The sequence below is a fragment of the Penaeus vannamei genome, chromosome 17 (assembly GCF_042767895.1).
Source record: "Penaeus vannamei isolate JL-2024 chromosome 17, ASM4276789v1, whole genome shotgun sequence".
Lineage (NCBI taxonomy): Eukaryota > Metazoa > Arthropoda > Malacostraca > Decapoda > Penaeidae > Penaeus > Penaeus vannamei.
In genome coordinates, this window is record NC_091565.1 from 2,204,610 (window position 1) to 2,209,609 (window position 5,000).

Genomic DNA, 5,000 nt, shown 5'->3' on the forward strand with positions numbered 1-5,000 from the left:
CCCCCCCCCCCTTTCCTTAAAATTTTCCCCCCCCCCCCGCCCTCCCCCCCCCTAAACCTTAAAACCTTCCCCCTCCCCCCCCCCCCCCCCCTAAACCCTTTAAAACCCCCCCCCCTACCTTAAAACCTCCCCCTCCCCCTCCCCCCCTCTTCCCCCCCCTCCCCTTTCCCCTCCTCCCCACCTTAAAACCTCCCCCTCTCCCTACCTTTTAAAAAACTTCCCCCCCCCCCCCAACCCCTTTAAACCCCCCCCCCCTTAAAAATTCCCCCCCCCCCCCCTCCCCCCCTCCCCCCCCTAAAACCCTTTTAAAAACCCCCCCCCCCCCCTCCCCGCCCCTAAAACCCCTTTAAACCCCCCTCCCTACTTTAAAACCTTCCCCCTCTTCCCCCCCCCCCCCGCCCCCAAACCTTAAAACCTTCCCCCTCTCCCCCCCCCCTCCCCGCCGCTCCCCGCCCCTAAACCTTAAGCCCCGCTGTTCCCGCCTCTTGATGGCCTTCACGACCTTGTCTTTCGCCATTAAACTACCTTGACTGAGGATGACGCCCTCGTCGTCCACATTGTTTGGGTGGTTCGGTGGTTGGGTGGTTCGGCTGTTGGGTGATTGGGTGATTGGGGGGTTCGGTGGTTGGGTGGTTCGGTGGTTCGGTGATTGGATGGTTAGGTGATTGGATGAATGGATGGCTGGATGATTGGGTGGTTGGGTAGTTTGGCTGGTTGGCTGGTTGGGTGATTAGGTGGTTGGGTGATTGGGTGGTTAGGTGGCTGGGTGGTTGGGTAGTTTGGCTGGTTGGCTGGTTTGGTAATTGGATGGTTGAGCGATTGGGTGGTTGAATGAATTGGTGGTTCGGTGATTGGGTAAGTGAGTGATTGGGTGATTGGGTAGTTCTGTGTTTGGGTGGTTGGGTGATTGGGTAGTTGAACTGTTCGTTCCCACCCCGAATTTTCCCTGTGGTTTTCTTATTATTGCATCATTTATATTATGATTTGGAGGGGATAGGGCTATGTTGGTACCTCGATAGATAGATAGATAGATGGATAGATAGATAGATGGATAGATAGCTGGCCTTCATGCCTGTTTCGTTGATGGATAGATGGATAGACTGATTGGCAGAGACACAGTGAGAGAGATTTTAAAAGGGAGGAAGATAAAGAAAGAAAGAAAAAAAAAGCAAGCATGATAATAAAAACAAAAAACAAATATCCAAACCCAAAAGATTACGTAAAAAAAAAAAAAAACAGATAAAGGAGCAAAATATAAAAGAGGGGAGATTGGGGAAATAAGAGAGAAAGAATACGACAAACCAAACACACAGGGCCAGCCTCCTCCTCCTCCCCCTCCCTCCCCGACCCCTCCCTCCCCCCCCCCCCCCCCTCCCCCCCCCCCTCCCCCCCCCCCCCCCCCCCCCCCGACCCCCCCCCCTCCCCCCCCCCACCCCCCCCCCCCCCCCCCCCCCCCTCCCCCCCCCCCCCCCCCTCCCCCCCCCCCCCCCCCCCTCCCCGACCCCCCCCCTCCCCCCCCGACCCCCCCCCCCCCCCCCTCCCCCCCCCCCCCCACCCCCCCCCCCCCGGGGCCCCCCCTCCACCGATGATAAAAAGCTGTGGAAAAATAGTGTTTGCCTCGCTGTCAATATACTCCTTGCTGACACCGCTTCATCGCTGGCCGGGATCTTGGGGTGCCAGCCAACACCCTCTTGACCGATTTTCTTTCTTCTTTTCTTTTCTTTGTTTTCTCTCTCTTTTTTCTCTGTCTGTCTGTCTTTTTCCCTCTCTTTTTTCTGTCTGTCCTCTTTTTCTTTTTTTCTCTTTTTGTCTGTCTTTGTCTCTCTCTCTGTTTTTGTTTTGTCTGTCCTTTGTCCCCCCCGTTTTTTTCTTTTTTCCCCTTTTCTCTCTCCCTTCTCTCTCTCTCTCTCTCCCTCTCTCTCTCTCTCTCTCTCTCTCTCTCTCTCTCTCTCTCTCTCTCTCTCTCTCTCTTTTGTCTTTTTGTCTCCCTATTTTTTCTCTCTCTCCTCTTTTCTCTTCTCTCTCTCTCTGTTTTCTCTTTTTCCCCTTTCTCTCTCTCTCTCTCTCTCTCTCTCTCTCTCTCTCTCTCTCTCTCTCTCTCTCTCTCTCCCTCTCTCTCTCTTTTCTTTTTTGGTTTTTTTTTTTTCCCCTTTTTTCCCCTTTTTCCCCCCCTTTTTTCCTTTTTTTCTTTTTTTTTTCCTTTTCCTTTTTGATTTGTAGACTAATTTTATTATTATTTTATTTTTTTTTTCATTATTGTTATTTTTTTCCACTTTAAAAACCCCCTTTCTATCGTCCAAGTAATATTTTAATCACCAGTACCTTACCTCCTCTCCCCCTCCCCCTCCCCCTTACCTCCTTCCGGTCTATCACTTTCTCCAAAAAAATATCTTCCTCTCCCCCACCCCCCACCCTCACCCCCACCCCCAAAAAAAAAGATGGGGGAAGGGGGTAAGGAGGGGAGGGCGAGAGGGAGGGGGAGGAGGGGGGGGGGAGGGAGGCAGCCAGTGGTGAGCAGCAAAGCATTGTTTCTAGTGGCTTTTTTCGCGGGGCCCCCAGGGGGAGGTAAAAAATGCGCGCTCGCCCCAAAGACCATTCTCTCGGAGGGGGAAAGGGGGGGGGGGGAAAAAGGGGGGGGGAGGGAGGAAAAAAGGGGGGGGGTTAGGAGGGGGGGAAAGGGGGGAGGGGGGGGGGAAAGGGGGAAAGGGGGAAAGGGGGGGAGGGGAAAGGGGGGGGAAAGGGAAAAGGGGGGAAAGGGGGGGAGGGGGGGAAAGGGGGGGGAAGGGGGGGAGGGTGGGGAGGGGGGGGGAGAGGGGGGGTTTTTGGGGGGGGGAAAGGGGGGGGAAAGGGGGGGAAAGGGGGGGGGGGTTGGGAAAGGGGGAAAGGGGGTAAGTGGGGGATGGGAAAAAGAGGGGAGGGGGGGATGGGGGGGAGGGGGGGGGGGTTAGGAGGGGGAAAGGGAAAGGGGGGAGGAAGGGGGGGGGAAAAGTTAGGGGGAAAAGGGGGATTAGGGGGGTGGTTTGGGATGGGAGAAGGGGGGGAAGGAAAAGGGGGGGTTAGGAGGGGGGGAAGGGGAGGAGGAGGGAGGAAGGGGGGAGAGGGGGGGGAGGGGGGGGGGGAATTTGGGAGGGGAAAAGAGGGGAAAAGGGGAGGGGGGAGGGGGGGAGAGGGAAGGGGAGAGGAAGGGGGGAGAGGGAGGGGGGGGGAGGGAGGAAGAGGGGATAGAGTGGTTGGGATGGGGGAAAAGGGGGAGGGGAGAGGGGGGGAGGGGGGGGTTAGGAGGGGAAGGGGGGGGGGAAGAGGGGGAGGGGGGAGGGGGGGGGGGGTTGGAAGGGAGGGGGGGGGGGGAAGAGGGGAGGGTTGGGGAGGGAGGGGGGGGAAAGAGGGGGAGAGGGGGGAGGAGGGAGGGGGGGAGGGGGGGGGGGGAGAGGGGAGGTTAGGGGGGGGAAGAGGGGGATAAGTGGGGGGATGGGGGGGGGGGGGAGGGGGGGAAAAAAGGGAAAAGAGGAGAGGGGGGGTTAGGGGGGGAGGAAGGGAAGAGGGGAGGGAGGGAGGAGGGGGGAAAGGGGGGGGGGAGGGTTGGGATGGGAAAAAGGAGGGAGGAAGATGGGGGAGGTTGGGGGAGGGAGGAAGGGGGGGGGGGGGGAAGGGAAAGGGGGGGGTTGGGGAATGGGAAAAAGGGGAGGGGGGGGGGGAGGGGAGGGGGGGAGGGGAGGAGGTATGGGGAGGAGAGGAAAGGATGGGGGAGGGGGGAAAGGGGAGATAAAAAAGTAGACAGGGGGGGAGATGGGTAAAAGGGGGTTTGGTAGGGGGAAAAGGGGTGGGGGGGGAGGAAGGGCCGGTAGTGAAGAGGGAGAGAAGAGGATGAGGGAGGTAGGGAGGGATGATGAGGGGAGAGAGGGGGGTAAGGGAGAGAGGGGAGAGGGTGGAATGAGTGAAGGAGGGGAAGGAAGGTGTAAGGAGCTGGCCGTTTATGTTTTATTTTAAGAGCCTCTTTCGGCTGTTTTCCCTTCCCCTCCCCCTCCCTCCCCCTCCCCACTCCAGGATAATGATTCTTGTCTTATAATTCACGTTTTTTTCTTTCTTTCTCTCTTTTTTTGTTTACATTTATCTTGATTGGTGTTGTTTTGTTGATATTTGTTATTGTTGTTATTATTTTTGTATATATGATATCGTAATTTCACATTTTATTATTTTTGTTAATATCTTTAGTACTGTTGAATTATTGTGATTATTACAGTAATTCTAATCATTACATACATAATCATTACATCATTATTATTATTATTATCTTTATCATCTTCATCGTTAGTACCAATCATTAAATACACATCTATTGTTATTTCCCAACATCGTAAGAACAAAGAACAAAAATTAATCTTTTTCTCTCTCTCTCTCCCTTTCTCCAGGTGAGTGGGTAACAGCTGAGATCGCGGGCGGTGGAGCGTGGGCGTGGAATTGTTCCACCACGCGTTCCTGTGGCCAAGGTACGTGTAAAGTGGAGGACGTGGTACTTTTTTTTTGTATTGGGGGGGGGTGGAGGGGGTTGGGTGCGAGGTAAAGAGGGGTTGTGTTTGTTAAGGGGTTGGGGTGGGTGGGGGTTGTTTGTTTTTGTAAATTTTTTTTTGGGGGGGGGGGGGGTTTGTGGGGGGGGGGTTGTGTGTGTGTGTGTGTGGGGGGGTATGTGTGTGTGTGTGTGTGTTTGTTAGCCTTCTCATTATATGGCAAAATTCAAAAACTAAAAAAAAAAAAAAAAATACACAAGCAAAATAAAGAAGAAAAATAAAAGAAGATAACCAATTCCACCCAAAAAAAATATGGATAGTAAAAAAAAAGGAAAAGGAAAAAATAAACGAATATTGGTCAGATTTTTTTTCTCTCTCTTTTCCGGTGTTGAAGAGAGGTAACCCGAGGTGGGGGGAGGGGGCCTGTCGGGAGAGGGGGTGGGGGTGACCTAGGATAAAGGGGCTGGCTAAGGGGAGCTAAGACCCCCCCATCCC

The 5,000-nt window shown here is 54.5% G+C and overlaps 1 long non-coding RNA gene across 1 annotated transcript in view; it reads left to right on the forward strand.

The window, feature by feature from the left end:
- LOC138864526 (uncharacterized) overlaps positions 1-4,522 on the forward strand; it is a 16,418-nt gene extending 11,896 nt beyond the window's left edge. The window contains exon 3 of the long non-coding RNA XR_011399182.1: positions 4,410-4,522. This is a non-coding gene — a long non-coding RNA (uncharacterized lncRNA). The remainder of the gene's footprint in view (positions 1-4,409) is intronic.
- The last annotated feature ends 478 nt before the right edge of the window (positions 4,523-5,000 follow it).